This window comes from Hypanus sabinus, chromosome 9 (assembly GCF_030144855.1).
Source record: "Hypanus sabinus isolate sHypSab1 chromosome 9, sHypSab1.hap1, whole genome shotgun sequence".
NCBI classification, from domain to species: domain Eukaryota; kingdom Metazoa; phylum Chordata; class Chondrichthyes; order Myliobatiformes; family Dasyatidae; genus Hypanus; species Hypanus sabinus.
The window spans coordinates 144,084,346-144,111,531 of record NC_082714.1 but is presented as its reverse complement, the minus strand read 5'-3'; the positions used below and the strand labels follow the sequence as shown (position 1 = coordinate 144,111,531).

The 27,186-nt window shown below is 42.2% G+C and overlaps 1 protein-coding gene across 1 annotated transcript in view; it reads right to left on the bottom strand.

Annotated features, from left to right (window-relative positions):
• Positions 1-27,186, bottom strand: part of dlgap4b (discs, large (Drosophila) homolog-associated protein 4b) — a 120,319-nt gene that overhangs the window by 44,654 nt on the left and 48,479 nt on the right. The gene's annotated exons all lie outside the window — the stretch shown is intronic.

Below are 27,186 nucleotides of genomic sequence, written 5' to 3'. Positions count from 1 at the left end.
TCCAGCTGCATCAATGCTGCAGTTGAAGTCTCCAGCCAGAACGACTGGCTGGGACGTCACCAGCAGCGGTGGGAGCTGCTCAAGGACGGCCAGCCGCTCGCTCCGCACGGGGGAGGTGTACACGCTGATCAGCCGGAGCAGAGTGCCTTGGTATTTGACATCTGCGACCAGGAGGCGCCCCGCAACCACCTCTTTGACTTAGGTGATTGAGAAGTTGCCTCCCCGCAGCAGATCTCCAGGCCAGAAGCGCAACAGTTGTTGCCCCCCGATCACACCAACAAACCCTGAGTCCACCAACATGACCACCTCCGGTAGTTGCGGAGGTGTGGCAGTCCACACTTCTGGAGGAAGGTCATGTCAGCCTTTACTGTGTCCAAGTACTGGAGCGTGCTGACGCATTGCCCAGTACTCTTCAAGCTGCGCATATTATTAGATGCCAGTGAAATATCTGCCACAGGGACTGACCAAGTGCATCCAAGGACATTTTGGGAAGCTGGTGAAGAAATTGCTTGGGTCCATGATAGCAATTCCTATCTTACTGTTAGCAACTAAGTGCAATATCAGAAGACTGTATGGTGGCTAATGTTATTTCTTCATTTAAGGGCTGCAAGACAAGAGAAGGAACTACAAGCCTGTGAGCCTAAAATCATTGGCTGGAAAGTTCCTAGGGGAATTATCAATAAGTGAAAGGCTAGAGATAGTCAGTATTCTTTATTGTATGGGGAATCATTTGTCAATAATTTCAGTGATTCTTTTCTGAAGAGGTGACCAACAGAAATGACAATAGGGCAGCAAAATTAGCCAAGTCGGGCCAAAGAGCCTGTTTCCATGCTGTACAATTCTTTAACTCTAATGTGGACCTTGAAGGGAAGGAAAGTTTGAAAAAAAAACATGCATTTTTCCTGGACAAAGAGTTCAAGGCTGAATTTCTTAAGTAGAATTGTGTGGGTGGGAGGTGAGGAATTGCAGAGAAAGTTTAATTTTAAAAAGAAAAGGTATAGCAATAATTGGAAATACTTAGTTTTTAAAAATGAATTTACAGGATGGAAAATTCAGCTATTCAGTAAGGATTTTTTTTTAAGAAAGGAGGTAGATTACATGGTATTTTGAGTTCATGAGACAAAAGCATAAATGAAGGAAAATCACTGGATCACATTAGAGGTAGGAATAATGATGGGAATGGAAATTTAGATAAATCAAGGGGCAGGAGTGGCTGTAGCATATGGGATAGAAAGGAAAAATTAATATACACAGCAATAGAGACAATCTGAAAGATAAACAATGAAGAAAAGTTTTTTGCTAACCGCTTTCCATGATGATTGTCATTGGAGAGAATCCAGAGGAGGTTCACAAGGATGATTCTGGAAATGAAGGGGTTAACATACGAGGAGCATTTTGCAGTTTTTGGCCTGTACTCACTGAAATTTAGAGGAATGGAGGGGATATCATTAAGACCTACCAAATTTTATAAGGACTAGATAGGATGGATGTGGAGAGAACGTTTCCTGTCGTGGGAGTGTCCAGAACTAGGGGGCACATCCTCAAAACTGAGGAGTGACCTTTTAGAACAGAAGTAAGGAGGAATGTTTTTAGCCAAAGACTAGCAACTCTGTTGAATGCTCTACCACAGACTGCACTGGAGGCCAAGTCTGTGAGTATATTTTAAACAGAAGTTGATAGATTCCTGATTGGTCAGGGCATCAAGGGATAGGGTGAGAGGGCAGGTGTACGGGGTAGAATGGGATCCAGGAACAGCCATGAGGAAATGGTGGAATAGATTTGATGGACTGAATAGCCTAATTCTGCTCCGATGTCTTATGGTCTTATGTTTTGTGCAGTCATGGACACATTTACACATAATAGCAACAGCCTAATAACAGATACAGTTTGACCACATTTAAAAAGGGATAATCTTAGATGGATATATTTAGAAAAAAGGAAAAGCATCAATAAAATCCAAGGTTAGAAAAGAATGAAGGTACAAATAGGGACAAGAAAATGAAAATAAAGTGAGGTGAGGAACAGGCTGAGAAGACTGCTGATGGAACAAATCTTGTGAATAGAAGGCTAAATGCTAGTTAGCTGGTAGTTTTAAGGAGTAAACTAAAGACTTGCACATTTCCTACACTAGTTACCAAAACAAAATGGGATTTGTAGGGTGTACATCTCTGAGATACAAGCAGGTCTGAGAGATCAGGAAGCCTGTACTTAAGACCACATGGGAAAGACAAGGAGGTGATGTTAAATTGGTAGATCAGAGAATGATGGTAGATATATTAAAATTTATTTAGAGACACAGCATGATAACCGGCCTTTATGGCCCAACAAGCTTGTGCTACCCAATTATGTCTATGTAACCAATGAACCTACTAGCCTGTACATCTTTGGAATGTAGGAGGTGACCTATGCAGGGAAAACGTTCAGTTCCCTACAGACAACATTGGAATTGAACCCAGGTTGCTGGCATTATGTTAACTGCTGCACTACCATGTGAAGGGGCAGCATATTAGCACAGTGGTTAGCTTAACAAGACACGGGAAACAAAATTGAATGAAAGCAAAACAAAATTAAATGCAGACCAGGCATGAGAATGCAGAATTTTTTAGAGAACATCTAATGGATAAAAGAAAAAAGGAAAAGATAAGTTTGGGATATAGGACTAGGATCTTAATAGACAGCATGATGAAGGATCTAGGCCCAAATGTTGACTGTTAACTCATTTCTATAGATGCTGCCTGACCTGTTGAGTTCCTCCAGTGTTGTGTGTGTTGCTCTGGATTTCCAGCATCTGCAGAATCTCTTGTGTTTATGAACAGCATTTTCAAGTTAAGTTGAGGGGATCCAGAATACTTGGATGAAGCATCTAATAGAAAATGCAGTCAGATAAGGAGCTTTCATGATCGGCCAAAGTGGGTTTTGTCAGCTGGACCAATTATTTTCAATTTCAGTGAATGCCCCATAACCTAGACCGGGGGTCGGCAACCTGCGGCTCCCGAGCCATTTGTGGCTCTTTCACCTCTGTGCTGCGGCTCCCTGTGGCTTTGGGAAATAATTGGTCAGTATTTAATTAAAATGTATTTTATGTTAGTTTGTTAGCTTTTGAAATGTAATTCTAAATTTGAAGATTATGGTGATCTTGTACAATGTAAGTGTGGCGACACATTTTCTGACACATCCGAAACGGCTCTCAATTAGCCAGCATTCCGGCTAAGGGAGATTGCCTACGGGGGTTTGTGAGTACGTGTCTTTTGCAGCATCTGCGTCCATGGGGGCTGGGTTGAGGGAGGCTTAGAAGCAAGGCTGTTTAGTTCGAATAAAGTTATTCGACTGCAGTTTACTGACTGCCTGAACACACCGCTGCAACGTGTTTTTATCGCTATTAATATACGTCACCACTGCCAATACCTGACACCCGCCAGTGCGCGATTTCTTTAATTTTTCGATCCAAGGTAAGCCAACTATGGAGAATTCTAAAAAAAGAAAAGTGACTGAAGAAAACAGAACGTTTAATGATACGTGGACAGATTCATTTGCTTTCACTGTTGACGAGACTGGTTTACCGGTATGCTTAATATGCAATGAGAAACTAGCAAACAACAAAAAGTCAAATGTCGCAAGGCATTTCCAGAGTAAACACGCAGCCTTTGCTCAAAAATATCCGGATGGAGATGAGAGAAAAAAAGCCGTTTCGGAACTGATGCGGAAGGTTGATCTGAGCAAAAATCATTTCCAGAAATGGATGAAGTCAGGAAAATCAACGACATACGCCAGTTATATTGCCGCTCAGGAAATAGTCAGGCACGGGAAGCAGTTTACAGATGGTGAATATATAAAAGAATCTTTCATTAAGATTTCAGAACATCTATTCACGGACTTTAAAAACAAGAGTGAAATTGTGCAGAAAATCAGGGATATGCCCCTCTCTGCAAAGACTGTCAAAGACAGAACCATAAAAATGGCAGAAGACATCACAAGACAGCAAATTAAAGACATCAATTCAGCTGTGGCCTACTCGATTGCCTGTGACGAGTCTAAAGACAAAGGCGATATTGAACAAATAGCGTTGTTCTGCCGGTATGTAAACTCTGCCGGGCCACAGGAAGAACTGATTGAGTTGATACCTCTAAAAGACCAGACACGGGGGGAGGACATCTGTGAGGCTGTCTTGAATTGTTTAAGAGCCAAAGGAATAAAGACCACCCATCTGGTGTCAGTAGCTACTGATGGGGCTCCGAATATGACGGGAACGCACAAGGGATTTGTGGCTTTACTGCAGAAGTCGCTGGACAGAAAGCTGCTGACTTTTCACTGCATCTTGCACCAAGAGGCACTGTGCGCTCAAACATTTCCTCCGGAATGCACAGAAGTAATGGATGTTGTCATTCAGATTGTCAATAAAATAATGGCAAAAAGTTTAAATCACCGTCAATTCCGTTTGTTACTGGACGAGATGGAAAGCGCATATTCTGATCTCCTGCTGCACAACAAAGTCCGGTGGCTGTCCAAAGGGGAGGTGCTGAAACGCTTTGTCGCATGTCTGGAAGAAGTGAAAACTTTCCTGGGCAGCAAAGGGCTCAACTTTCCTGAGCTGGAACAGCCAGAGTGGCTGGAAAAGCTACACTTCATGGTAGACATGACAGCGCACCTGAACACGCTGAACACAGCTCTTCAGGGGAAAGGACGCACAGCCCTGCACATGTTGGAGGATGTCTTGGCATTCCAGCGCAAGTTGACAGTGCTTGCCAGAGATTTACAGAAAGGCACTTTGTCTCACTTCCCCAATTTGAGAGAGTTCAAACAAGGTCACGACATGATAATTTCGGAGTATTTACATTCTGCAATCATCGCAATGCAAACATCGTTTGGGAAACGCTTCTGTGAGTTCAGAGAGGAAAAAAACACATTATCCTTCCCGGTCACTCCCTTAAGCATCGATCCTTCCCTACTGAATACGACTGCATTGGCAGGTGTGAGTCAACCTGATCTTGAGATGGAACTGGCCGACATAGCCGACAAAGACATATGGGTGTCCAAGTTTAGACGCTTGACAGCAGACCTTGAAGATGTTGCCCGTCAGAAGGCCGTTCTTGCTCAGAATCACATGCAGTCGTATTCAGTAGGGAAGGATCGATGCTTAAGGGAGTGACCGGGAAGGATAATGTGTTTTTTTCCTCTCTGAACTCACAGAAGCGTTTCCCAAACGATGTTTGCATTGCGATGATTGCAGAATGTAAATACTCCGAAATTATCATGTCGTGACCTTGTTTGAACTCTTTCAAATCCGGACCAACTTGTGTTTGAAACATGGAATGCTGTGCCCGACATTTATGTAAACATGAAAAAGTATGCGCTTGGAGTCCTGTCGATCTTTGGATCCACATATGTATGTGAGCAGGTGTTCTCCAACATGAACTTTATTAAAAACAAACATCGCGCATGCTTCACAGATGACAGCTTGCGATCCTGTGTAAAGATGAAGGTGACGTCATACAGCCCTGATGTGCAGACGCTGTGCGCTGAGGTCCAGGAGCAGAAATCCCATTAACCAAGTATGATAAATATTTTAATTGCCTATTATTTTATGTATATTCATATTTTTTCATTGTTCAGTGAAATAGTCCTTTTATTTTTCAGGCTGACAGCTGGCTGATGATATTTTTGGTTTGCTGCTGGCGGAAAATTTAAGTTCGGCGTTTTTCATAAATACAAGAAGGACTCAAATAGACATTGAGTATTTTACTTAAAAGTAACTTTCAACCCAACGTCTTTTTTTCGGAGTTCAAAATGTTTTTGTTGCATGCAGAAATGTAATTTCGTTTTCTCTGCAGGAGTTCATCAATTTCATAAATGCAACACATTATAGTTTGTTTATACATAGCATAAAGGCAAAAAAAACGTTGTATGCAGTGTTATTTCATTTTAAATGTCAAACGGGTTTTGCGGCTCCCAGTGTTTTCTTTTCTGTGGGAAATGGGTCCAAGTGGCTCTTTCAGTGGTAAAGGTTGCTGACCCCTGACCTAGACAATACAGTAGCAGAGCACCCCCAGCATCTGAAACAAAGTCAAAAGTTCCAGCTGCTGAGATGATCACAAGGGAGGGGAAGAAAACTAATCACCGAACAAATAGTCAATGAGCGCTAAAGATAGCTTTAAACTTTCTGTGCAAGCCAAATTTCACCCACGATTAGAAGCAAAAGATGTGAAGCAATGGAGGAGTGAAGAAGTGCAGAAAGAGTGGGGGTGAGCTGATAGAGATAAAAGTGTCTGATGCCAGACAAGATTGCAAAAGCAGTACTGTACATACTTTTACTCAATTCCAAACCAACATGGAAGATTCTCCATTATTATCAGCGACACATCCATCTCTGCACCCAGTGTTAACAACCAATTCCCTAAATAAAAAACACCCCTTTTTTGTTGCCCACCCTGCAAGTTCCCGGGAAACGCCAGGGCCAGCCGCCGCTGATGGCTACGGCAGCTGGCCATCGGGATAGCTTCCTGTATGTGTGGGATAGAAGGTCGGGACGCCGGTTTTTGGTCGATACTGGGGCTGAGATCAGCGTTTTACCTCCGACGAGTTACGACACCCGCAGCAGGGCACCGGGTCCCCCCCCTGAGGGCCGTGAATGGCAGCACAGTAAGGACCTATGACACCCGTCAGGTGCAGCTACAGTTCGGCTCCAGCCAGTTCACGTGGGACTTCACACTGGCCGCCGTAGCCCAACCGCTTCTGGGTGCGGATTTTTTGCGAGCTCACAGCCTACTGGTCGACCTGCCCAGGAAGAGACTGGTACACGCCGAGACCTTTCAGACATTCTCCCTGGGTGCAGCCCAGTTGCCAGCCCCTCACCTCGGCTCCATCACGCTGTCCGCCAACGACTTCACCAGGGTCCTGGCGGATTTCCCATCGGTTCTGGCACCGCAGTTCACAGCGGCCATGCCCAGGCACGGCGTACAGCACTACATCCCGACCCAGGGACCACCCCTCCACGCCCGCGCTCAGCGGCTTCCCCCGGACAAGCTCCGACTGGCGAAGGAGGAGTTCCAGAGGATGGAGGAATTGGGGATCATCCGGCGGTCCGACAGCCCATGGGCCTCCCCCCTGCACATGGTGCCCAAAGCGACGGGAGGCTGGAGACCATGCGGCGACTACCGCAGGCTGAACGAGGCTACCACACTGGACCGCTACCCTGTGCCACACATTCAGGACTTTGCAGCAAACCTGCACGGCGCACGGATCTTCTCCAAGGTAGACCTCGTCCGAGGGTACCATCAAATCCCGATGCATCCTGACGACGTCCCCAAAATGGCTCTCATCACCCCGTTTGGCCTTTTCGAGTTCCTCCGCATGCCGTTCGGCCTGAAGAATGCCGCACAGACGTTCCAGCGGTTAATGGACGTGGTGGGACGGGACCTGGACTTCGCGTTCATCTATTTGGATGACATCCTCATAGCCAGCAGCAGTCGTCAGAAGCATCTGTCCCACCTCCGTCAACTCTGCGCCCGACTGAGTGAGTACGGTCTTACAATCAACCCCGCCAAATGCCAGTTCGGACTCGATACCATTGACTTCCTGGGCCACAGGATTACTAAAGACGGGGCAACCCCTCTGCCCGCTAAGGTAGATGCGGTCCGCCACTTTCCCCGACCCACCACGATCAAAGGCCTTCAGGAATTCGTAGGTATGGTCAATTTCTACCGCCGCTTCCTCCCTTCAGCTGCCCGGATCATGCGCCCCCTGTTCGCCCTGATGTCGGGTCCGAGCAAGGACATTACCTGGGACGAGGAGTCCGCCGCCGCTTTCGTTCAAACGAAGGAAGCTTTGGCAAACGCCGCAATGCTAGTACATCCCAGAATGGACACCCCTACCGCCCTCACAGTGGACGCATCTAACACAGCAGTCGGTGGGGTGCTGGAGCAACTCATCGCAGGTCGCTGGCAACCCCTGGCGTTTTTCAGCAAACACCTGCGGCCACCCGAGCTCAAGTACAGTGCTTTCGACCGGGAACTGTTGGCGCTCGACCTGGCAATCCGGCATTTCAGGTACTTCCTAGAAGGTCGGCCCTTCACCGCGTTCACGGACCACAAACCGCTTACCTTTGCGTTTACGAAAGCGTCCGACCCCTGGTCGTCCCGCCAGCAACCCCACCTGTCCTACATCTCTGAATACACGACAGATGTCCGGCACATCTCGGGTAAGGACAATGTCGTGGCGGATGCGCTCTCTCGCCCTACCGTTCATGCCCATTCCCAAGGGGTAGACTTTGAGGCACTGGCAGAGGCCAGCAGGCGGACGAGGAGATTCCGAGTTACAGAACCGCAGTCTCCAGTTTGCAGCTCCAGGACCTCCCCGTGGGCCCAGGTGAGAAGACCCTACTCTGTGACGTCGCCACCGGCCAGCCCCGCCCCATCGTCCCGACAGCCTGGCGGCGCCGTGTTTTCGACTCCATTCATAACTTGGCGCATCGCTCCATCCAGACAACTGTCCGGATGGTTTCCAGCAGGTTCGTTTGGCACGGACTCCGCGAACAGGTCAGCGAATGGGCCAAAATGTGCATGCACTGCCAGACGGCCAGACGGCCAGCGGCACACCAAAGCCCCACCGCAGCAGTTCCATCCCGCCCACCGGCGTTTCGACCACATTCATGTGGATATCTTGGGCCCCCTGCCAGTGTTGCACAGAGCGCGGCACCTCCTGACTATCGTGGACCGGTTCACAAGATGGCCAGAGGCGGTCCCGCTCACCGACACCACCTCCGAATCTTGCGCCCGAGCCCTGATCGCCACCTGGATATCTCGATTTGGTGTACCGGCCCACATTACCTCCGACAGAGGCGCCCAGTTCACCTCCAGCCTGTGGTCAGCTATGGCCAGCCTTTTGGGGACTCAGCTGCACCACACCACTGCCTACCACCCACAGTCGAACGGGCTAGTGGAGCGTTTCCACCGTCACCTGAAGTCGGCCCTCATGCGAGGAGCCAACTGGGCGGACGAGCTTCCCTGGGTCCTACTCGACATCCACACAGCGCCCAAGGACGACCTGCACGCCTCGTCGGCCGAGTTGGTATACGGCGAGGCCCTGGTCGTCCCCGGGGAGTTCCTACCAGCCCCACGGGGGCAAGAGGAAGATCCCGCAGCAGTCCTGGGCAGACTACACGAGAAGCTCGGTAACCTGGCCCCCATACCCACTTCACAGCAAGGGCGGAACCCGACCTGCGTACCCAAAGACCTACAGAACTGTAAGTTTGTGTTTATACGAAGGGGCGGGCATCGGCCACCGCTGCAGCGGCCATACGAGGGGCCATTTATGGTGCTCCGGAACAACGGGTCCACGTTCGTGCTGGACGTTGGGGGGAAAGAGGAGGTTTTCACGGTGGACCGTCTCAAACCAGCCCATGTGGACCTGGCGCAACCGTCCGAGTTTCCGGCACCTCGGCGCAGAGGCCGACCTCCCAAGCAGGTTCTGGCCCAGACTGTGGACATTGGGGTTCTGGGGGGGGGGGGGTTTATGTGGCGACCCATTTCCTGGCACATCCGAACCGGCTCACAATTAGATAGCGTACGGGGGTTTGCGAGCACAGAGCTTTGGAGCCTCTGCGCCACGGGGGGCAGGTTGAGGGAGGCTTAAAAGTGAGGCTGAGGATTTCGAATAAAGTTTTTCCTTCGACTGCAGTTACCGACTCCGTGTCGTAATTTTAGCGCTGCGTGTAGCACACCGCTACAATACAAGATTTGTGTATATGTCATTATCCGCCACTGGATAAAGCAAATAAACATTTTCACATGATAAATTAAGTGAGAAAAATTAGGCACCACGTTATGGCAAGTAGAATATTGATAGCAAGTATCCCCATTTAAGAATCGCTTTTTAAAAAAAAACTCTTTCCAACCTCCCTGTGTTCCATGACTCTTTTTTAAAATTCTGTTTTCCAAATAACCATATAACAATCACAGTACAGAAACAGGCCATCTTGGCCCTCCTAGTCCGTGCCGAACCCTTAATCTCACCTAGTCCCACCTACCCGCACTCAGCCCATAACCCTCCACTCCTCTCCTGTCCATATACCTATCCAATTTTACCATAAATGACACAACTGAAATGGCCTCTACTACTTCTACAGGAAGCTCATTCCACGCAGCTATCACTCTTTGAGTAAAGAAATACCCCCTCGTGTTTCCCTTAAACTTCTGCCCCCTAACTCTCAAATCATGTCCTCTAGTTTGAATCTCCCCTACTCTCAATGGAAACAGCCTGTTCACGTCAACTCTATCTATCCCTCTCAAAATTTTAAATACCTCGATCAAATCCCCCCTCAACCTTCTACGCTCCAATGAATAGAGACCTAACTTGTTCAACCTTTCTCTGTAACTTAATTGCTGAAACCCAGGTAACATCCTAGTAAATCGTCTCTGCACTCTCTCTAATTTATTGATATCTTTCCTATAATTCGGTGACCAGAACTGCACACAATATTCCAAATTTGGCCTTACCAATGCCTTGTACAACTTTAGCATTACATCCCAACTTCTGTACTCAATGCTTTGATTTATAAAGGCCAGCGTTCCAAAAGCCCTCTTCACCACCCTATCTACATGAGACTCCACTTTCAGGGAACTATGCACAGTTATTCCTAGATCTCTCTGTTCCTCTGCATTACTCAATACCCTACCATTTACTCTGTATGTTCTATTTGGATTATTCCTGCCAAAATGTAGAACCTCACACTTCTCAGCATTAAACTCCATCTGCCAACGTTCAGCCCATTCTTCTAACCGGCATAAATCTCCCTGCAAGCTTTGAAAATCCACCTCATTATCCACAACACCTCCTACCTTAGTATCATCGGCATACTTACTAATCCAATTTACCACCCCATCATCCAGATCATTTATGTATATTACAAACAACATTGGGCCCAAAACAGATCCCTGAGGCACCCCGCTAGTCACCAGCCTCCATCCTGATAAACAATTATCCACCACTACTCTCTGGCATCTCCCATCTAGCCACTGTTGAATCCATTTTATTACTCCAGCATTAATACCTAACGACTGAACCTTCTTAACTAACCTTTCATGTGGAACTTTGTCAAAGGCTTTGCTGAAGTCCATATAGACTACATCCACTGCCTTACCCTCATCAACATTCCTCGTAACTTCTTCAAAAAATTCAATAAGGTTTGTCAAACATGACCTTCCACGCACAAATCCACGCTGGCTACTTCTAATCAGATCCCGTCTATCCAGATAATTATAAATACTATCTCTAAGAAAACTTTCCATTAATTTACCCACCACTGATGTCAAACTAACAGGTCTATAATTGCTAGGCTTCCTTCTGGAACCCTTTTTAAACAATGGAACCACATGAGCAATACGCCAATCCTCCGGCACAATCCCCGTTTCTAATGACATATTAAAGATCTCCGTCAGAGCTCCTGCTATTTCTACACAAACTTCCCCCAAGGTCCTGGGGAATATCCTGTCAGGACCCGGAGATTTATCCACTTTTAAATTTCTTAAAAGCGCCAGTACCTCCACCTCTTTGTCATAGGTTCCATAACTTCCTTACTTGTTTCCCACACCTTAGACAATTCAATATCCTTCTCCTTAGTGAATACCGAAGAGAAGAAATCATTCAAAATCTCTCCCATCTCCTTCGGTTCCACACATAGCTGACCACTCTGATTCTCTAAGGGGCCAATTTTATCCCTCACTATCCTCTTGCTTTTAATATAACTGTAGAAACCTTTCGGATTTATTTTCACCTTATTTGCCAAACCAACCTCGTATCTTCTTTTAGCTTTTCTAATCTCTTTCTTAAGATTCCTTTTACATTCTTTATATTCCTCGAGCAATTCCTTTACTCCATGCTGCCTATATCTATTGTAGACATCCCTCTTTTTCTGAACCAAATTTCTAATATCCCTTGAAAACCATGGTGCTCTCAAACCTTTAACCTTTCCTTTCACCCTAACAGGAACATATAGATTCTGTACCCTCATAATTTCATCCTTAAATGACCTCCATTTCTCTATTACATCCTTCCCATAAAACAACTTGACCCAATCCACTCTCTCTAAATCCCTTCGCATCCCCTCAAAGTTAGCCTTTCTCCAATCAAAAATCTCAACTCTAGGTCCAGTCCTGTCCTTCTCCATAATTATATTGAAGCTAATGCTATTGTGATCACTGGACCCGAAGTGCTCCCCAACACATACATCTGTCAGCTGACCTATCGCATTCCCTAACAGGAGATCCAACACTGCCCCATCTCTAGTCGGTACTTCTATGTATTGTTGCAAAAAACTATCCTGCACACATTTCACAAACTCTAAACCATCCAGCCCTTTTACAGAATGAGCTTTCCAGTCTACGTGTGGAAAATTAAAATCTCCCACAATCACCACCTTGTGTTTACTACAAATATCTGCTTTTATCCAAACTTGCCTTTATCCTTAAAAAGTGCATCATGAATGAAAACAGCTCCAGAGCAACTTAAAATGCCTTAAATAAAACAGCCATAAGGTCATCCAACTTAACTATTGTAGAGCTTGCTAAATATAATGAGAAAGCACAGATTGTAAAAATCTGGATTTTCATCTGTGATAGATATTAGCTACATTGGAGATAAGACTTCAGTTCTAGATTTTCAATGGAATTTAAAACAGAACTTTTCTCAGCAAATTTCTAATGTTTCATAATAACATGTTCAATGTGGAATAATTACTTGAAGAATGTTTATATTATGTTTCAATATATTTAAAAAAAAGCATCAGGAACACCAAAGCACTGTTCTTAGAGGCCCTTCCTAGTAGGATAAAACCACCCCAACCCCCCCAAAAAAACTCACACTCCAAGAAACAGCTTCCTTCTTTGAGTACTCACTAAAAATATTCAATGACAGCTTATGAGAGAGAAACTGTTATAAACCTCAAAGTATTTTGAAATCTGGAACTTGCTTAATTACACGCTATTAAAAAAAGGAACTACATTCGAAACTGTTCTCCAAAATTAAACTGTATGGTAACAAAAAAATTACTGGAATATTGATATTTAGACTTGAAACTACTTTTAATCAAAGTCCAATGATATTTGAACAGCCTTTACTTTTACATTTTGAACAACAAAGAGATTGGTTAGTTTAAGAACATCCCTCGTGGATTAGTGATACACAAACTACAATTCTCAAAGAAAATAACCAATTTATATAAAGGAGGTTTTGGACATGTTCAAGTTAATATTTTGAAACACCATTTGGAAATAAAAGGCTTGTTAATACCTTGCCAATTCATGTACCTAAAATTCTCTTAAATATTGAAATTAATGTCACATCCACCACTGGTGCCAGTAGCTCAGAACATATCTCACCACCCAGAATGAAGTAGTTTCCCCTCATGTTCCCTTAAACTTTTCACCTTTCACCCTGAACCCATGATCTCTAGATGTAATCTCACCAAATCTCATGGGAAAAAGCACGCTTGTATTTACCCAATCAATATCCTTCATAATTCTCTATACTTCTATCAAATCTTCCCTCAATCTTCTATGCTCCAGGGAATAAAGTCCTAACCTATTCAACCTTTTCCTACAATTCAGGTCCTTAAGTGCCAGCAACATCCTTGCAAATTTTCACTGCACTTTTTCAAACATATTTACACTTTCTCTGTAGGTAGGTAAGCAAGACCGATCACAATGCTCCAAATGAGGCCTCACCAACATCTTATACAATTTCAACATTGCATCCCAACTCCTGTATTCAATACATTGATTTATGAATGCCAATATGCCAAAATCTTTCTTCACGACCCCATCTACCCATGATACCATTTTCAAGGAATTATGGATCTGAATTCCCAGATCCCTCTGTTCTACCACACTCCTCATTGTGTAAGACCTACCCTACTTGATCCACCCAAAGTGCAATATCTCACATTGGTCTGCATTAAATTCCAACTGTCATTTTTCAGCCCATTTTTCCAGCTGCTCCAGATTCTGCTGCAGGCTTTGATTGCCTTCATCACTGTCCACTACACCACCAATCTTGGTGCCATCTGCAAATCTGCTGATCCAGTTTAAAACATTATCATCCAGATCAATGATATAGATGACAAACAAAAGACCCAGCCTCAATCCCTGTGGCACACCACGAGTCACTGGCCTCCAGTCAGAGAGGCAACTATCTATAACCACTTCCTGGCTTCTTCAATGAAGTTAATGTTTAGTCCAAATTAATACCTCAATTTGAAGCCAAGCAAGTGAACTTTCTTGACCAACCTTCCATATAGGACCTTGTCAGAGGCCTTGCTAAGTCCACGTAGACAAAATCCACTGCCTTGACTTCATCAACTTCTCTGGTAATTTCCTCGAAAAACTTTAAGATTGGTTGAACACAACTGATCACATACAAAGCCATGTTGATTATCCCTTATCACCTCCCTGTCTATACCCAAATACTTGAGGAAACCCTACAATAACTTTCCAATAATTCATGTCATGCTCACCGGTCTATAATTTGCTGGTTTATTCTTAGGGCCTTTCTTAAACAACAGAATAACATTAGCTATCTTTCATTCCTCTGGCACCTCATCCAAGACTGAGTATGCTTTAAACATCTCTGCTTGGGTTCTGCAATTTCCGCACTAAGCCTCCCACAGGGTCCAAGGAAACACACTGTCAGGTCCTTGAAATTTATCTACCCTAGTTTGCCTCAAGACAGCAAATACCTCTTTTGTAAACTGTACAGGGTCCATGTCATCTGTACAGGGTCACTGCTGCATTGCCTCACAGTTACAGAATCTGTGTCCATCTTCCAAGTTAATACAGATGCAATGATTTCATATAAGATCTCTCCCAACTCTTTTGGTTCCATGCAGAGATTTACCAGTTCTATCTTCCAAATGAACAATACTGTCCCTTGTTTTCCTTTTGTTCTTAATATATCTGTAGAAAATCTTATGATTCTCCTTCGCCCTGTCTGCTACATCTTCTTTTAGCCCTTTTGATTTCCTTAAATGTTCTCCTGCATTTTTTTATAAATACATCATTTCTTCCTGCCTGCCTATACCTGCTATACAGTTCCTTCTTTTTAACCAAGGCTTCAATATCTCTCAAAAACCAGGGTTCTCTACACCTGTTATGCTTGTCTTTTATTCTAACAGGAACGTACAAATTCTATACTTTCAAAACATCACTTTTCAAGGCCTCCCACTTACTAAGTACACATTTACCAGAAAACAATCTGTCCCAATCCATACTTGCCAGATCCTTTCAGATAACATCAAAATTAGCTTTTCTCCAATTCAGAATCTCAAACCAAGGACCAGAGCTATCCTTTCCCACAAATACCTTGAAACCAACAGCATTATGATCACCAGGTGCAAAGTGTTCCCCAACACAAACTTCTGTCAACTGCCCTGACCTCATTCACTAATGGAAGAACTAGTATTGCATTCTTCTCTAGTTGGAAATTCTATGTACCGATTAAGGAAACTTTTCTGAACATATTTGAAGAACTCTTTCCACCTAGTACTTTAAATAGCATGAGCATCCTAGTCAATGCATGAAAAGTTAAAATCACCTACTATCATAAACTTATGCTTCTTGCAACAGTCTGTGATATCTCTAACAATTTGCTCCTCTAAATCCCACAGACCGTTGGGTAGAATATAATTCCATGAATGTGGTCATATCTTTCTTATTCCACCATTCTACCCATAAAGCCTCACTAGATGAGCTCTCCAGTCTGTCCTGACTGAGCATTGCTGTGACATTTTCCCTAACTAGAAACACCATCCCTCCCCCTTCAATCACTCTCTCCCTATCACTTCTAAAACAATGGCACCCCAGAACACTGAACTGCCAGCCTGCCCTTCCTGCAACCAAGTCTCACTAACGGCTGCAATGTCAAAATTCTATGCATCGATCCATGCCCTAAACTCATCCACCTTTCCTACAATACTCCAATATATGCAGCTCAGACCGTTAGTCCCACAAGGCTTTGGCTTTTGATTCCTGACTTTGTATGTAGGCTTAACAACCTCTCTCGCCAGGACTCCTACTACCTGCTCTGGTTCTCTGGTTCAGATTCCCCTGCAACTCTAGCTTAAAGCACCGCCCTGCTCCCCACTCCCCCATCCCTTGTGCAGCATGAGCAAACCTTCCCACTAGGATATTAGCCCCTCTTGAGTTTAATTACAAACCGCCTTTCTGTACAGGTCCCACCCTCCCTGGAAGAGAGCCCAATGATCCAAAAATCTAAAGCTCTCCTTCCTGCACCAATTCCTAAGCCATGTGTTAAACTGTATGACCTTCCTAATTCTAGCCTTACTAGCACATGGCATGGGTAGCAATCCTGAGATCACAATCTTGGAGATCCTGTCCTTTAACTTAGTACCTAATAACCTGGACTCACTTTGCAGGACCTTGTCACCCATCCTACATGTCATTGGTACCAACATGGACTACGATCTCTGTCTGCTCACCCTCCCATTTAAGAATGCTGTGCATGCAATCCAACATGTTCCTGACCCTGGCGCTCAGGAGACAACATATCAGCTGGAATTTCATTCTCTCCTTTCTGTTCCCCAAACCAACAAATCCCCTATTACTGCAGCTCACCTCTTCTCTCCCCCCTCCACCCCATCCACTTCCCTGCCGAATCACGGAGCAAGACTCAGTGCTAGAGACCTGACCCACTGTGGTTTTCCTCTGATAGGTCATCTGCCCTATCGAAAGTGGTATACCTGTTGTTGAGGGGAACAGACACAGGGCTACTCTGCAGTGGCTGTCTATCCCCTTTCCTGCTCCTGATGGTCACCCTTTGTCCTGCACCTTGTGTATAACTACCTCCCTGTATGCCCTGCCTATCAATTCCTCAGCCTCTTGAATGCTCAGTTCCAAATCCTTAACATGGTCTGTTAGAAGCTGCCACTGGATGCATTTCTTGCAGGTGAAGTCGTGAAGGACATTGGACTGCCTTCCCACATACCACAAGAGAAGCATTTCATCATCATACCTGGCATCCCCTCGGCTCAAACTGTACGATAGGAAAGAAAAAAAATTAAGCAGAAAAAAAATCTACCTACACCTCTACTTCTCATTGCTGATTCCTTGATGAGCCAAACCTCAACCCCCCACTCATGCAATGGCCACTTCACTTAAACCCAAATTCTTTTTATTGGTCTTTGCCAAGTGCCTAATTATGTACCATCTAATATCTCCTCAGGAACTGTGGCTCACAAAAAGTGCTGACCGCCCCGCTTTTTTAAAACTCTCTCTCCAATCCAGTGCCCTGTGGAAATGCATTTTACTTGTAGCAACAAAATGGCACCTGTATTTTACTCGTGCTTTGCTGATAGTATTCGTCCAACATTATGCCGATAGAACCTGAGTCCTTGACAAACTGCAGACCAACAGATGTGTTACTGGAAGAATGCCAAGTGCACTGATTAAGCAGAAAGACAGAATGGATCCTGTCCTTGAACTGAGGTGTGGGTAGCTGCATCTGTCTATAAAGGATTGACTGTGCTGTGTTTTTTTTTAAGTTGTCACTGGCTCTTGTGCGGTGCTAGTCTTCCCTTGCTCCAAGTAAAATAAAAATGCTTATGATTGATCCACTGTGAATTAATTGTTGTTTGTTATAAGACATAGCAAAACAGCGATTAACAGTCTCCTGGGAGAACTGGTTGCTCTCACTCACTTCTTTTAAACTCTCTCTCCCTCTACACAATCGGATGTCTCCTTGGGACTGTGGTATGCAAAACGCCAAACGTTCAGTGTTTTATCTTGAAATATTTAAGACTGAAACTAGTCAATGAAGAATTCAATTATAATACAAAAGATATTTAGTTAAGAGCAATAATAAAATAATTTGGGGGACCTTTCATGCAATAAATATGGTTAAAAGGAAATCTTAATTTATAAGAATTCGGAACTGATTAAATGCTCTTGCTATGATAGATTTTTTTTTAAGTTTATATTCCATGTTATCTATGTACTAAATTCTAGACTTGCAATTTTAAGAATGGAGAATTATATCTTTATGCCCTAATGTCAATACAATTCCCTACAGATTACTATAGTTGAAGGAAAATATGTAATTGCTTTAAAAGTGTAAATATTTGAAGAAGAGCAAATTTAGAAAGAGTATTTACAAAGACCAGAAGAACAAAACGAAGAGAGCAGATTCACCACAATGTGCCAAATAGTGTCTTTGCTGCAAGTTTCTCTGGAATCATTATTTTCTTAAAACAGGTCAAACTTAGAAGTAGAACAGGCATTATATAAAATAATTCATGATAAAATACAACCAACTTTAAAACGGGCATGAAAGCTTTGATAAATTTCACTGCAGTAAATAGGTGTGTGCATAGTGGTGCTCCACAAGGAAACATACTGGGATCTCCACTGTCTGCGATTTATATAATTTACCTGAATGAAACTGTAGATGGGTAGGTTAGTAAACTTGCAGATGATATGAAGATTGGAAGTGCTGTGGATAACATAGAAGACTGACAAAGAATACAGTGAGATGTAGATGAGTTGCACAAATGGGCGGGGAAATGGTACATGAAGCTTAACCCGCCAAGTGTGAAGTTTTACTCTTTGGGAGATCAAATATAAAGAGACAGTACACATTTGCTCTTACTAGTCAAGGAATTGAGTTCAAGAGTCAGAAAGTTATTCTGCAAATTTATAAAATTCTAGCAAGGCCGTATCTGGAGTATTGCATACAGCTCTTGTTGCCCCATTATAGAAAGGCTGCGGAGGCTTTGGAGAGGATGCATAAGAGGTTTAGGAGGACACTACCTGGATTAGAGAGCATGTGCTATGACAGGAAGTTGGACAAACTTGAGCTGCTTTATTCAGAGTGGCAGAGTTGATTGATGGTTATAAGATAGATAGATGGCCAGTATGTTTTTCTCAGGGTTGAAATGTCTAATGGCAGAGGGCAAGCACTTAAGGAGAGAGTGGGCAGTTGAAAGGAAATGTACAGAGAGTGGTGGGTATCTGGAATGCACTACCTGAGGTAGAGGTGGAGGCAAGGACAAAAAAGGTCTAAGACGGGCATATGAATGTTCAGGAAAGAAATATGGATATAGCTTAGTTTGGTACAACATCATGGCCTGAAGGACCTATTTCTATGCTGTACTGAACTATGTTTTCTGTTATATATTCTATCCAGGAAAAATGGGCTCCATATAAACTATTCATGTTCCACTCTAAAAAGTGATTTCTTCTCCCGATAGTTATTAGCTCTTTAAAAGTTGAAATAGTTGACAGATTAATCACATTGCAAATTGTCACTAGACAATAAATGTCATATTGTTTACACTTCATTCTCCAACCAAGACATGAAGATGGGGAAAAGAAAACCAGACTAACTTTATATTAGGAGAAGCCAGGTGGGGTGTGGAGGGGGGGGGGGGGGGGGGGGTGGATGAATTAAGAAGCTGGGAGGTGACATGGAAAAGGTAAAGAGCTAGAGAAGAAGGAATCTGATAAGAGGAGAGTGGACCATGGGGGATAGGGAAGAAGGAGGGGTACCAGGAGGAGGCAACAGGCAGGTGAGGAGAAAAGAATAGTTGGAAGGGGGCAGAGTGAGGAATTGAAAAAGAGATAAGGGGGTGGGGGAAAATTACCGGAAGTTGGAGAAATCAATGTTCATGCCATCAGGTTGCAGACTACCTAGACGGAATATTAAATGTTGCTCCTCCAACCGGAGAGTGGCCCCATCAAGGCAGTAAAGGAGGATGTGGACTGACAGGTTAGAATGGGAATGTTGACCACTAGAAGTCCTGCTTTTTGGAGACATTGGAGTGAACGGGCTCAACGAAGCAGTCCCCCCATCTACACTGGATCTCTCCAATGTACAGGAGGCCTCATCGGGTGCACTGGATACAGCAGACAACTTTAATAAACAGTCCTTCCAGGTGATGCAAAACTTCACCTGCGAATCTGTTGGGGTTGCCTACTCTATCTGGGGCTCACGATAATAGCATTACGCTAACCGCTAGTCTAAGGGGTGGCGTGTTAGCATAATGGTTAACGTAACAATACATGGACAACAAAATCAGATAAAGGCAAGACAATAAAAGACAAGAATGCAGAGATTTCAGAGAAGATTTAAGGGAGAAAAGAAAAAAGGAAAAGCATAAGAGGCTCGGGCTAAAGTAAAAAATATAGGAATAGGATCACAAAAGACAACATGAAGAAGGGTCTTTGCCCGAAATGTCGACTGCTTATTCATTTCTACAGATGCTGCCTGACCTGCTGAGTTCCTCCACCATTTTGTGTGTTGCTCTGGATTTCCTGCGTCTGCAGAATCGTGTTACGTAACACTGCTAAGAAACTACTCTTGTAAACACTACCCATACTAAGAATAATGAATTCCAATCCAATCACTGCTCTAATCAATAGTAGCTATTCTGTATTTTTGCTATTGTACACTAGCCACAACACTCTCCCTTCATTCCAATATGCAAATAAATGTACTAGTCAATATCTCTATATTTAGATTACTTAAGAGCTCACTAAAGTAATTAAAATTATTCAGCAAAAGTGATCGAAAACCTGTAACCATTTTTGTTTATGTAATTCAGCAACAGGTCAAACAATTCATCCAAGACATACCAATCTCTTTTCATTGCTACATTAAAGAGGTGGTACAGGAAGGAGCCTGAAGACACACACACAATGTTTCAGGAACATCTCTTCCCCTCCACCATCAGACTTCTGAATGGACAATAAACCCATGAACAATACCTCAGCATTTTCCCCTCTATTTTGGCACTACTTATTTAATTTTCTTTTGTTAAATATACTTACTGTAATTTATAGATTTTATCATGTATTGCAATATACTGCTGCCACAAGACAAGAAATTTCTCAGCATATGCCAATGATAAAAAACCTGATTCTGATTCAGTTGATTTATCCAGCAATCCATGAGAAAAAGTTCAATTTCATAAACACCTATTTGTAAATTCAAATTTAAATTATGGTGCTTTAATGAAAAACAGAATTGTTTTATCGGAAATGAAACAGCAGACAATAAACCAAAGGACCTGAACTCATTCATTTCTTTATTCACGAACTAGAAGTCTATCAATCCACAAAATGAAGTGGAACTTGAATTCCCTTGAACTAATAGCTATCTTAGAGATAGTTACTTTAAAACACAAAATGCATGAATGGCTGCAGTGTGGGTTTCCCCAGCTGTTCGAAGAATATAAATGGTATTAGAGCAGATTGATCCCCATGTTCAGTGTGGATGTGGTTCGCAAAAAGACCCATTTCAGTGTTGTAGAACTGAAAAACTGAGCGGTATTTCAGCAAATCTTCATCTGTGAAGACTGAATGAAATCAACAGTTTCAGAATGATTAACTTTAAAAATTATCTATTTCTCTCTCCACAACTTCTGCCTGGCATAATACTTATAGCAGTTTTTAATTACAAGACTTTAGCTATTTAACATAAAATTTACAAGCTTTTCATTGCCTACTACCAACTTACAATATTAAAAGTGCATATGGAGTCATTAAGCAGCTTTTATGCACTCAACCATGAAAGCAAATTTCAGAAAAGAGTTAGTAATTTCACCTTCTTAGTAGCAAGTTAGTTGGGGGACTATTAGTAACTCTTCTATCCATGCTTGCATAATGTGCTGACAAATACAGTATCCCCAGAATAAGTTTGACTATTTCTAGTTTCCTGGTTCTAATAGCTCACTTTTATCACTGGTGTCCTGCCCCTCCAAACTTCCATGCAAAACTTCAATGGTTTGAGCACTTCAATTCTTTCCAAAACAGAGGTCCACACAGAACTCTGCGTCTGTCAAATCTGATTTTGCATTGAACAACTACTTAAACTATACATATTTTCTTCAACTCAAACTACTGGTTATGGAAACCCACTTAGATTCAAGCCATGTCTGCCTTTTTAAAGGATGAACAGAAAAAACCTTATTTTAATCTGAAATAAACCACCACCCTCTCCCTTTTCCTTTTTCAGCTGATTGATGACTGCATCCCTCCCGCTCCCTACTTCAAAACAATTTCTATTCTACTCTCACATTCTAATAGTCTGTACATGATACTTAACCCATGTATCCTTAGCAGATAGCTTAGTTATCAATATCCATTACAAGTTCCAAGATTCCCACAGTTCTCTTAATTAGCTCTCCTTCCATTCTAATGCATGCAAGAATTGGATTTCATTCTTCCAGTTTAATCAGCTTTTCTAATAATGACAGTTTCCACTTATCATATCTTCCTATTCCCTTTACAGTGGCTTATCCATCACCATAGTCAACAGGACTTTTAAAAGTGTGTTCTATTTCTACACTACTATTCTCAGACCCCTCTTTGGGTTTGGTCTTCATCTTCCACCTCAGCAGTGTCGATGCTTGATAGATCATCCTCTGATTTCTGCTATCTTCCAGCACCAGATACATCTTCCCTTCCCTCAGTGTTACAAAATTACAGTTCCATCCTGGTTCACTCCCCTTCCCCCAGCATCTACACGTCAATGTAGATGTAACACGTGTCATTTCACTTTTCACCTTCCAAAAATCCAAACATACACAAACACATGTACGTGAACACACACACACATGCAGCAACAATTTGCTTGTACTTCTTCTAATTTAAAGTAGTTATTTCCCATGATATGGTCTCTTCTAATTCAGAGAAGCTATAGAATAGGTGATTGCTTTCAAGAACATCTCCATTCACAAGAGACTTCTGAAAGCTTGTCACCTTAATTCTTCATCCTCATCTCACCTCCTGCTTTGGCCTCAATGCACCAACAAAATCCAAAATCAACTCAAGATCACTGCTTAAAGGAGATTATAGTCACTGTCGATTAATAACCCAATTTAGATGGCCGGCAAAAGGTATAAAATATTTAGGTATAAGAGTTGATAATGATATAAAGAATTTATATAAATTAAATTACTTACCACTATTGAAAAAAATTCAAGAAGATCTTGATAAATGGATGGTATTACCAATAACATTAGTAGGTAGAGTAAGTACCATAAAAATGAATATATTTCCTAGATTACAATACTTATTTCAATCACTACCAATACAAATACCCCAGAAGTTTTTTCAAGAGTTAAATAAATATGTGAGGAAGTTTCTTTGGAAAGGTAAGATGTCAAGAATATCATTGGAAAAATTGACATGGAAATTTGATCTAGGAGGGTTACAACTTGCAAATTTTAAGAATTATTATAAAGCAAATCAACCTAGATTTATTGCATCTTTTTTTGAAAAAGATAAACCGGCATGGATTAGAATAGAACTAGATAAAATAGGAGAAAATATACCAGAAGATTTTATATATAAATGGGAATCTAAATGGATACGGGAGAAAAGAAAGAATCTCCTATATTAAAACATTTGATTGACTTATGGAATAAGATAAATGTTGATGATGAGATAAAGAAATCCTTATTAGCAAGGAGATCTTTAATTCAAAATAGACTTAATTCCTTTTACAATGGATAGTCAACTTTTATATAATTGGTTTCAAAAAGGGATTAGATATATAGGTGATTGTTTTGAAGGAGGTATATTAATGTCATTTGATCAATTAAAGAATAAATATAAAGTATCAAACAACACTCTTTTTTGTTACTTTCAACTAAGGGCTTATTTAAGAGAAAAATTAGGTCAAACAATGTTATTGCCGAAATCTAATGAAATAGAAACTTTAATTCAAAAAGGAAAGATTAAAAAATTAATTTCTTGTATGTATAATTTGATTTAAAAACAGGCAATTAAACAAGGAGTCCATAAATCAAGACAAAAATGGGAAAGTGACTTGAATATTAAAATTGAAGAAAAAAAATTGGTCAAGACTATGGCTTGAGAGTATGACAAATACAATAAATGTCCGGTTAAGATTAGTGCAATATAACTTTTTACATCAATTATATATTACACCACAAAAAATAAATAAATTATACCCAAATTTATCTGATCAATGTTTCCGATGTAACCAAGAAATTGGTACTTTTTTACATTCTACTTGGTCTTATTCTAAAATTCAACCTTTTTGGACAAATTTAAGAGTTTTATTGGAACAAATTATTGGAATACAACTTCCACATAATCCAATATTATTTTTATTAGGTGATATTGAAGGGATAAAACCGATACCCAAATTGAATAAATATCAGAAAGAATTTATAAAAATTGCATTGGCAGTAGCCAAAAAGGCTATTGCATTTACTTGGAAATCGGATACATATTTAAGTATAGATCGTTGGAAGAAAGAAATTTATAGCTGTATTCCACTTGAAAAAATTACTTATAATTTAAGAGATAAATATGAAACATTTTTGAAAATTTGGTGCCCTTATTTACAAAAGTCAGGATTAAATATATAGATGCTCCGAAGATGAAATAATTGGTTATTTGGGGAAAGAAATAAATATATATATTAAAGTTATTACGAACTCCATGGAGCATGTGGGGATCTTCCAATATCCAGGCACTCTTTCTTTTTTTTCTTTCTTTCTCTTTTTTTACTATAGGGATGCTAGGGGGGGAGGGGTTAAGGGGAGGGGGGATGGGTAATATACATTTTTTTTCTCTACTTTTATTTTGTAACTACTTGAAATACAACAAAAAAAAGTTTAAAAATAATGAACTAAGGTCATAGCAGAGGTATTTTTGTTCACCTTACTCAGTTGATTGTAACGTATCATCAGGTGAAACAGCTGTAAGTGCTTGTCAAGGACCTCTCATCGAAATTTAATAAATCGTTCTTTAACGCAAAAAAAAAGATCACTGCTTAAAGATGCTGGTCAAACCACTTAGGGCTGAAATGAGAAATTTCTTGAAAATGAGAAACCAAATAGTGGCAAAGCTATGGAATTTTTTACCACAGGAGGTAGCTAAGGCCATATCATTAAATGTACTCAAGAGTTAGACACAGTTGTCAAAGCAAAAAGGGTATCATAGGATATGGGGAGAAGGTAAGGCCAGCCATAATTATATTCAATAGTAGATCACAATTCTATCTCCTTTGCCATAACATTCGAGAGGGATAGGAACAGACACGTTAGGGAAATGTTTAATTGGAGTAAAGGGAGATATGAGGCTATCAGGCAGGAACTTAGAAGCATAAATTGGAAACAGATGTTCTCAGGGAAACATACAGAAGAAATGTGGCAAATATTTGCATGGGGTTCTGCGTAGATACGTTCCAATGAGACAGGGAAAGGACGGTAGGGTACAGGAACCGTGGTGTACAAAGGCTGTTGTAAATCGAGTCAAGAAGAACAGCTTACGAATGGTTCAAAAACATCAGGTAATGATAGAGATCTAGATTATAAGGCTAGCAGGAAGGAGCTCAAGAATGAAATTAGGAGAGCCAGAAGCGGCCATGAGAAGGACTTGGCAGACAGGATTAAGGAAAACCCCAAGGCATTCTACAAGTATGTGAACAGCAAGAGGATAAGACGTGAGAGAATAGGACAAATCAAGTGTGACAATGGAAAAGTGTGTATGGAACCGGAGGAGATGGTAGAGGTATTTAATGAATACTTTGCTTCAGTATTCACTACAGAAAGGGATCTTGCCAATTGTAGGGATGACTTGCAGCGGAATGAAAAACATGACCACGTAGATATTAAGGAAGAAGATGTGCTGGAGCTTTTGGAAAGCATCAAGTTGGTTAAATCCCTGGGACTGGATGGGATGTATCCCAGGTTACTGTGCGAAGCAAGAGAAGAGATTGCTGAGCCTCTGGCGATGATCTATACATCATTAATGAAGACAGGAGAGGTTCCGGTGGATTGGAGGGTTGCGGATGTTGTTCCCTTATTCAAGAAAGGGAGTAGAGATAGCCCAGGAAATTATAGGCCAGTGAGTCTTACTTCAGTGGTTGGTAAGTTGATGGAGAAGACCCTGAGGCAGGATTTCTGAACATCAGGAGAGGCATAATATGATTAGCAATAGTCAGCATGGCTTCGTCAAAAGCAGGTCGTGTCTTAGGAGCCTGACTGAATTTTTTGAGGATGTGACTAAACACGTTAATGAAGGTAGAGCCATATATTAAGTGTATATGGATTTTAGCAAGGCATTTGATAAAGTACCTCATTCAAGGCTTACTGAGAAACTAAGGAGGCATAGGATCCAAGGGGACATTGCTTTGTTGTTCCAGAACTAACTTGCCCACAGAAGGCAAAGAGTGGTTGTAGATGGGTCATATTCTGCATGGTGGCTGGTGACCAGTGGTGTGGCTCAGGAATCTGTTTCTGGGACCCCCTTCTCTTCATGATTTTTATAAATTACCTACTTGAGGAAGTGGAGGGATGGGTTAGTAAATTTGTTGATGACACAAAGGTTGGGGGGTGTTGTGGATAGTGTGGAGGGCTATCAGACATTACAGCGGGACATTGATAGGATGTAAAACTGGGCTGAGAAGTGGTAGATGGAGTTCAACTCAGATAAGTGTGAGATGGTTCATTTTGGTAGGTCAGATATGATGGCAGAAAATAGACTCTTGGCAATGTGGAGGATCAGAGGAATCTTGGGATCCGAGTCCATAGGACACTCAAAGCTGCTCTGCAGGTTGACTCTGTGGTTAAGAAGTCATACGGTACATTGGCCTTCATCAATCATGGGATTGAGTTTAAGAGCCAGGAGGTAATGTTGCAGCTATACAGGACACTGCACTGACCCCACTTGAAGTACTATGCTCAAATCTGGTTGCCTCACTACAGGAAGGACATGGAAACAATAGAAAGGGTGCAGAGGAGATTTACAAGGATGTTATCTGGATTGGAAAGCATGCCTTATGAGAATAGGTTGAGTGAATTCAGCCTTTTCTCCTTGGGAGTGACTGAGGATGAGAGGTGACCTGATAGAGGTATACAAGATAATGACAGGATAATGATCAGAGGCTTTTTCCCAGGGCTGAAATGGCTAACATGAGAGGGCATAGTTTTTAGGTGCTTGGAAGCAGGTACAGAGGAGATGTCTGGGGTAAGTTTACTTTTTACGCAGAGAATGGTGAGTACGTGGAATGGGTTACCAGCGGTGGCGGAGGAGATGGAAATGATAGGGTCTTTTAAGAGACTCCTGGATGGATACATGGAGCTTAGAAAAGTAGAGGGCTAAGGTAGTTCTAAGGTAAGGACATGTTCGGCACAGCTTTGTGGGCCAA